Consider the following 8,856-nt stretch of genomic DNA (forward strand, 5'->3'; position numbering starts at 1 on the left):
CGACCGTTGCGGTAGACACCCCATTTTTTGTCACTTCTCTGACACACTTCTGCTTGCCAGCGTGTCTCCTCTGTCCCTCCCTCTCTTCCCACCCCCACTTCTCCCCCCTGCGTCTTGCTAACAGCACGATTGTGACCCGCTCTTTTCTTTTTCTTGTGATCTTTCTCACACGCCGCCGTTCGCCGTTGCCGTGCATATTGCGAGCCGGATCGTTTCATGGAAGTTGCGACGGCGAATCCAGGCAGACGTGCCACCCCAACAGTTACTATTGGTTACTATTGGTCACGTCGTCACGCTCCATCTTGTGTTCGTCATCGATGTCGTCACGTCCTGTTGCGACATCGTTCGTCCGGCGTCATCGTCACGTTGTGCTCATCGTAAAGTACTGCTTCTTTTGTTTCACGCATTGATGTGTCATCGTTAAACGACCTCTTTGTTTCACGCATGTGTTCATTAGAAAGACCGCTGTTCTTTGTTTGTCATGCAAATTGGTTTGTCATCGGTAAAACATTGTTCTTTTGTTGTCACGCATTATGTGTCATCGTAAAGCACTGTTTTTGTTGTCACGCATTGTGGTTTCATCGTAAAGCCTGTTCTGTTGGTTGTCACGCATTGTGTTGTCATGTTAAACCACTGTTCTTTTGTTGTCATGCATTGTGTGTCCATCGTAAAGTACTGCTCTTTGTCGTTCACGCATTTGTGCTGTATCGGAAAGCGCTGCCTTCTTTTGTCACGCATTGTGGTTATTGTAAGTGCTTGCTCTTTTGTTGTCACGCATTGTGTGTCATTCGTAAAAGCGCTGTTTCTTTCGTTTCACGCTTTGTTGTCATTCGTAAAAGTACTGTCTTTTTGTTGTCACGCATTGTGGCTGTCATCGTAAAGCGACATGTTCTTTTGTTGTCACGCATTGTGTGTCATCCGGAAAGCACTGCCTTCTTTTGTTGTTACAACGCATTAGTTGCTCATCGTAAAGCACTGTTCTTTTGATGTCACACATTGTTTGTTATTGTCGTGGCCTGTAGTTATTGTCATTAATTAGTGATCATTAGACATTTATTATTTAAATAATAAAACAAAAAAAATCGTGACTGTCATTGCCACGCATTGTTAAATTCATTGATAGTATAGCTATTACGGATTAGTGCTATCTGATAAATTCTGATTAATCCATTGCTTTTTCATGTCATGCACTGCTAGTCATTGTCATTTGTTTCATTTCATGCACGCGTATCATTGTCACTTTGTTTTCATTGTTCATGCAACTGCGTAAGTCATTGTCATTTGTTTTTCATTGTCAGCACTGCGTAGTCTTGCATTTGTTTTTCATTTCATGCCCACTGGTAGTTATTCGATTGCTTTTCATTGTCATGCACTGGTAGTCATCTGTCATTTGTTTTCGATTGTCATGCACTGGTATCATTGTCATTTGTTTTCAGTTGTCATGCACTGGTATCATTGTCATTTAGTTTTCATTGTCATGCACTGCGTATTATTGTCATTTGGTTTTTCATTTCATGCACTGGAGTTCATGTCATTTGTTTTCATTGTCATAGCACTGCGTAGTCATTTAGTCATTTCTCATTGTCACCGCTCAATAAATCGCACTGCACCATAGCAAGTCTTTTTCAATCATTTGTGATCGCCCTGTCGATTCGAGTGGGCCCTGCGCCGCATGAGGATATTATCAGTCTCTGCGGCGGGCCCCGTTTGTCCTAAACCAACCTCTGACCTCCACGCCGTACCTCTTGACCTTGAGCATGTGAACAGTTACCTGAGAGCGAAGAGAGCGCGCACAATAGAGACGAGAGATGAGAGTGAGAAGACAAGCGCGCACGAGATAGAGAGAGAATGATGAGTGCAGATGAGAGCGCGCACGAATAGAGAGAGAATGATGAGTGAAGAGCAGCGCGCCACGAGATACAGAGAGAATGATGACGTGAGCAGAGAGCAGAGAGAGACACGAGAGAGAGGACCAGAGAGAGAGATCGAGAGCAGCAGAGAGCGAGAGAGAGAATGATGAGTGAGAGATAGAGATATAGAGAGAGAATGATGATGAGCAGATAGAGATAGAGAGAGAGAATGATGAGTGCAGCAGAGAGCGCAGCACGAGATGAGACAGAATGATGAGTGAGAGATAGAGATAGAGCGAGAGAGAGATTAACAGAGAGAATGCATGATGAAGAGAGAGCACGCCCACGAGATTGAGAGAGCAACTGATGAGTGAGAGATAGAGATTAGCAGCGAGAGAGAGATAGCAGAAGAGAATGATGAGTGATGAGAGAAAGCAACGCACGAGATTGAGAGAGAATGATGAGTGCAGAGCATAGAGATAGAGCAGAGAGACAGCAAGATGAGTGAGAGTATAGAGATAGAGCGAGCAGCAGAGAATGATGAGTGAGAGATAGAGAGATAGACGAGAGAGAGAATGATGAGTGACGAGAGAGCAGAGCGACCCAGCTGCTGTATTCATTGCATCGTTTACGCAAGCTAGGCTCAACCTCTGCCGTCCCTCTCCTCCTTCTCGTCAAATCAGCTGGCGAGAAATCATGCTACCCGTCTGCAAGGCATCTGCCCACAGGTGGCCCTATGTTAGTTCGCTCGAGCGTGATGGTCTGCGCGTGGTCGTCTGGCGGCGCTGTTTCTGCCACAGGGTCGCAGTGTGTCGCGCTGTCGGTCGTATGCCCGTGGTCGCCGTGTCGGACCACGTGGTAGAAGCACGCCATCTACATGTTGCATAGAGAATTAATGTGTGCGTGTGCACGTTTGTGTTCGTGCGCATGCATGCATGCGTGCGTGTACGTGTATGCGCGACTGTACGTGTGCGTTTATGCGTGCGTGCATACGTGTATACGTGCGCGTTTATGCGTGCGTGCGTGCATACGTGTGTACGTGTGCGTGCGTGCAGGTCTTGCCACGTATGTCCGATGTATGCTTCGTTTCGTTTATGCTTGTGTCACGTCGTCGTCGTCGTCGGCGTCGTCGCTAGCTCCTTGATAATGCAGCCCAGCACGTAAACGCCTGCATCCCTGTCAAATGTACCATGCGACGTATTGATTCGTGATTGATTAATTGATCGATCAATTCACTGTTTGCGATCTGTGAACTCCCTGTCAAGTATTGTCAAGTGTACGCTGCGACGTATCGATTCGTGATTGATTGATCGATCGATCAATTCACTGTTTGCGATCTGTGAACTCCCTGTCAAGTATATGCCGCGACGTATTGATTCGTGATTGATTAATTGATCGATCAATTCACTGTTTGCAATCTGTGAACTCCCTGTCAGGTATACGCTGCGACGTATTGATTCGCGATTGATTGATCGATCGATTCACTGTTTGCGATCTGTGAACTCCCTGTCAAGTGTACGCCGCGACGTATTGATTCGTGATTGATTGATCGATCAATTCACTGTTTGCAATCTGTGAACTCCCTGTCAAGTGTACGCCGCGACGTATTGATTCGTGATTGATTGATCGATCAATTCACTGTTTGCAATCTGTGAACTCCCTGTCAGGTATACGCCGCGACGTATTGATTCGTGATTGATCGACTGTTGGGTGATCGGTGAACTGATTTCTCTATTGCGATGGGTTTTGCAGATGATGATGATGATGTCGAGTCTGAGGTTGTGGAGGAGGAGCTAGAAGATGGTACCATCGTCAGAAGGTAAGCTTCCTTCGCTCGCACGCACATACACACACACAACACACGCACACACACACACACACACGCGCACACGCACACACGCACATACACACACACGCACGCACGCACGCATGCATACACACACACACGCACACACGCACGAACGCATGCACGCACACACACACACACACAGAGACACACGACGAGAGTTCGATCAACGAATGCTCTATAATGAATCGTTTAAGCGACGTATCAAACACTCTCTAATAGATACGATTACTGTATTGATGAATCAATGCGGAGTGTATTTACAAGCGGTATCGGCTGAAATAAGTCGATTGCCGAATACGCCGCGCATAAACGCTAGCGAGCGTCCACCGCGGGGTCAAGGTCGCTCAACTAGTTCGTCTGCCTTCTCTCGCCAGGGTTCTCACAAGCACAGCAGATTCAGTCAGAAGAAGATCATCCACGCGGACGGCACGCCAGGAGCTAGGTTGACCGACACGGCGCGGAGGTCGCCGACGGTGACGCGCGCGGAGGACCGGACATGCAAGACCCTGCCCTCAACAAGTAAGACTCTCCCCCTCCTCCTCCCTCCTCCTCCTCCTTCTCCCTCCTCCCTCCTCCTTCTCCCTCCTCCCTCTTCCCTCCTCCCTCCTTCCCTCTCACCACCTGCCTACAACGACACGGGGAGGTCCGCGACGCTTGACCGCGCCGCGAGGACCCGGAGATGCAGGCCCTGCTCAAACAAGTTAAGACTCTCCCTCCTCCCTCCTCCCTCCTTTCTCCTCTCTCTTTCTTCCTCCTCCCTCTCGCACTGCTACACGACAGGGGAGTCGGGACGGTGACGCGGCGAGGACCCGGAGATTGCAGGCCCTCGCTCAGACAAGTAAGACTTCTCCCTCCTCCCTCCTCCCTCCTCCCTCTCCCTCCTCCCTCTCGCCCACGCTACACGGACACGGGGCAGTCGGGACGGGACGCGCGGAGGACCGGACATGCAGCGCCCTGCTCAACAAGTAAAGACTCTCCCTCCTCTCTCTTCTCCCTCCTCCCTCCTCCCTCCTCCCTTCTCCCTTCCTCCCTCTCGCACTGCTACACGACCGGGGAGCGTCGGCGCGACGTGACCGCCGCGAGCGACCCGGAGACTGCAGCCCTGCCCTCAAACAAGTAAGACTCTCCCTCCTCCTCCTCCCTCCTTTCTCCTCTACTCTTCTGCCTCCCTCCCTCTCGCACTGCCTACACCACACGGGGAGTCGGGACGGTGACGCGGGCAAGGACCAGAGATGCAGCGCCCTGCCTCACAAGTAAGACTCTCCCTCATCCCTCCTCCCTCCTCCCTTCTCCCTCCTCCCTCTCGCACTGCTACACGACACGGGGAGCGTCCGAACGGTGAACCGCGGCGGCAGGCGCGAACCCCGGACATGCAGCCCTGCCTCAACAAGTAGACTCTCTTCCTCCTTCCTCCCCCTCTCTCTCTTCTTTTTTTTTTTTTTTTTTTTTTCTTTTTTTTTTTTATCCCTCCTCTCTCTTCTCCCTCCTCCCTCTTTTTTTCACACTGCGCTACACGACACGGGAGGTCGGAGGACGTACGCGGCGGAGGACCCGGAGATGCAGGCCCTGCTCAACAAGTTAAGACTCTCCTCCTCCCTCCCCTTCTCCCTTCCTCCTCCTCCTCCTCTTCCCTCTCACACTGCTACATGACTCGGGGACCGTGAGGCGAGCGGAGGACCCGCAGACTCTGTCTCTCCACTCATGCTCTCGTCGTTCTCTCTCTTACTTTCCTCTCTCTCTCTCTTATTACCGACCTCTCTCTGCTCCCCCTCTCTCACTCTCTATATCTATCTCTGTTTTTCTCTCTGTCTCTATCTCTTTCTTTCTCTCACTCTCTATATCTATCTCTGGTTTTCTCTCTGTCTCTATCTCTTTCTCTCTCTCACTCTCTCTCTCTATCGATCTCTCTCACTTTCTCTCTTCATCTATCTCTCGCTAACACATGGCCATCTCTCCCCGCAGGTACATGCAGGGGGAGCCACAGCAGCCGGACAGCGTGCACGTGACCACCACGCACACGCGCTCCGTCGAGGGCGAAGGCGGCGAGCGCCACACCGAGACCGACACGTACGAATACGGCGGTGACGCGCACCAGTAGGGGGCGCCGCCATCGCCCGCCGTAGTCGCCGCGACTTAAAAAAGAGCGAGAGGGAGCGGCGCCGCCGTCCCGGCGGGCGCGGCGACGGAGCAACGCGCGCGGATCCACCATCTTTGTACACGTGGCGCCCTCTAGCCGGTCGCTCGCGGGACGGTCGTATGTTCGCTCGCGCGGCGCTTTCCCTCGCGCGAGTTCTGTAATTGGTTAGTTAGAGCGCCGGCCGTGGTGCCAGGCAGACCCAGGCAGCGTGAGTATAGGTGTATCTAGCGGACGTAGTCTAGTAGTGAGATTAGCAATATTTTGATGAGTTTTCGTTAATCGCTTCATCATTAGAGAGAGAGAGAGGCGAACTCGCCACCGGTTCGCGATCCGGCCACGGTGCGGCGCCACCGGCGCCCGCGTGGGGGCGGGTGGCGCCGCCTGGTGGGCTGAGCGTCGGACCGGCGGCGCGCGCGTCGCTGCGTACGTTAAGATTTTATTGCATACCCGAGTAATATGTATAGGGGGCGCTCTAGGGGACGTTACGCGCAACGGCGGATCGGAGAATAGCGCCAGGGGGGCGCCGCTCGATCGCGAATGATGGGCGAAAAGGACGACGTTGCCACGGCAACGACTGTTCCAGGGCGAGATGTTTTTTTTGCATCTCGGCAAATTTGAGATTCGAGGAGAGAATTCAAGGAGGTTTGCATCGTCTGCAGGTTTTCATAATAATAATAATAATAATAATAATAATAACTAACGAACGCGAGATCGTCTCTTCGTTGTGGTTTTTCGCGCGCGCGTCCGCAACTTTCTATTTGCGTTTAGACTAGCGGGTTATGCGTAGCAGCACTGGATATACTTGTGACTGAGGTATGAGAGCTCCCCCCCCCCAGTATATTAATCTATTTTTGTCTATATGCGTATTGTACGATTATTAAGTATATGATTGATATGATTGATAGCTTGTATCATTGCGCGCGATCGCCTGGGTCTGTCTGGCGGGAGGCCGAGCGCGCATGCGTGTGTGTGTGTGTGTGTTCGCGCGATGTCATCATAAAAGCTCTTTGTGAATTTCTGTAGTTTGGAAGTGGACTGCAAAAGTTTCATCGTGTGTTGTATTTAATGATAATTTAATGACTATTTTACGAAAACACTGTTCGCCGCCGCGCGTAGAGACGAGAGAGAGACGCAGCTATTCGTGTTTTCGCTGTAACCGCGATAGATGGCGCTGCCGCAGCGCGCGCGGGCCCCGCGCCGTGTATAACCATATGCGCGGCGGCCCCCGACACGTCATCGCGCATGTGTGGGACGGGCATGGTAGAGGTAGAGGCAAGCTTTTGCATAATTCAAGCCGCTAGAGGGGGCGAGGGCGTGGCGTTGGCGCCCCCCCCACACCTCCGCTCAGCTCTGTCACAGATGTTTTCTACTTCGTCGATTCGAGTCAAGTGCGAGAAAAAACCTCCGATCTCCCCCGCCAGATGGCGCCTGCGGCCGCCTCCAAATCACAGGGCTCGCAAAACCCTGCGACTCATTTCAATGACGGAGGACCGTTGGCGCCACCTGGCGGCCGCGCCGAGGATGCGGTGGCTGGGAGTGTCGGCAACGTGGCTTCATCAGGACAGAAGCTGCGGAAGATGCTCCGTAAGCGGTCGATTAGCTTGTAATTAACCGTATATTAATTAGCTTAATTACCACGCTTAATTAGCAGCGGCTGAATCGTCGTCCCCGCCAATATTAATCATTCGTCTGCTGCTGCGGTTGTGTTGTCACCATCTCTAGTGAGGGGATGCTATGGGAAACTTCGTGTCACAATAAAGCTTTCATGTGTAACAGTCCGTGTCGCCTGCGTTATTGTTAATCTCCCATTATTACACTATTAATACACACAATACATACATAATATAATACAGTCTACTAGCTATTAATACACGCATACATAATATAATGCAGTCTACTAGCTATTAATACAGGCATACATATCGTAGACTATTACTATAATACAGTCACTAGCTATTAATACAGGCATACATAATATAATGCAGTCTACTAGGTATTATTACAGGCATACATATCGCAGACTATTAATATAATACAGTCTACTAGCTATTAATATACGTATACATATCCATATCGTACACTATCACAGACTATTAATATAATACAGTCTACTAGCTATTAATATACGCATACATATCGTAGCTATTAATATACTTATACTATTACTATAATACAGTCTACTAGCTATTAATATACGTATACATATCCATATCGTACACTATCACAAGCACTATTAATATAATGCAATCTACTGGCTATTAATATACGCATACATATCATAGACATCCAGACGTACGTAATCTCATCCCGGAAACAGGGATAAGTTCACAGGTCAACTAAAATTTCCGAACACCCGCACCGAGACGCGATCACCGGACCTGCGTCTCGGGGGTTTTTTCGGTCCGTGGAAGCAGCCCGCACACGCGGACGCTACCAACCACGCCAGGTAGGCAAGCGGCGAGATTCTAAGATGGGATGTCGGTGACGAACCTGAGCACGAACGACACTTGACGGGAAAGAAGCCACAGCGCTCATACATACACGGGAACGACGTTCACGTATCAGACAACCTTCTAGACGGTCTTCCATGTAGGCCTATATAGCGGCGTTCATGACGATTTGTATACGCACGCACGCGACAGTCTACAAAAAGCAGCACCTTGTAAATATTATTAATTTATACAGAACATAATGTATATATTATGAATATATATTATATATATTACATAAGTTTAGCAGTGTATATTATAAATTTGATGGATTTCATTATACATATATNGAGAGAGAGAGACCCAGTGCTTGTATTCATGCATCGTTTACGCAAGTGGCTCAACCTCGTGGCCGTCCCTCTCTCCTTCTCGTCAAATGCATGTGCGAGAAATTCATGTCCCGTCTGCAAGGATCTGCCCACAGGTGGCGCTAGTTGTTATTTCGCTCGAGCGGTGATTGGTCTGCGGTGGTCGTCTGGCGGCGCTGTTCTGCCACCAGGGGTCTCAGTGTGTCGCGCTGTCGGTCGTAGA

At 50.1% G+C, this 8,856-nt stretch overlaps 1 long non-coding RNA gene across 1 annotated transcript; it reads left to right on the forward strand.

The window, feature by feature from the left end:
* The first annotated feature begins 5,221 nt into the window (after window positions 1-5,221).
* Window positions 5,222-7,614, forward strand: LOC106815217. Its single transcript, XR_001394718.1, has 2 exons — window positions 5,222-5,276; window positions 5,662-7,614. It is a non-coding gene; the product is annotated as an uncharacterized LOC106815217 (long non-coding RNA).
* The last annotated feature ends 1,242 nt before the right edge of the window (window positions 7,615-8,856 follow it).

This window comes from Priapulus caudatus, unplaced genomic scaffold (genome assembly GCF_000485595.1).
Source record: "Priapulus caudatus unplaced genomic scaffold, Priapulus_caudatus-5.0.1 Scaffold1067, whole genome shotgun sequence".
In the NCBI taxonomy this organism is placed as follows: domain Eukaryota; kingdom Metazoa; phylum Priapulida; class Priapulimorpha; order Priapulimorphida; family Priapulidae; genus Priapulus; species Priapulus caudatus.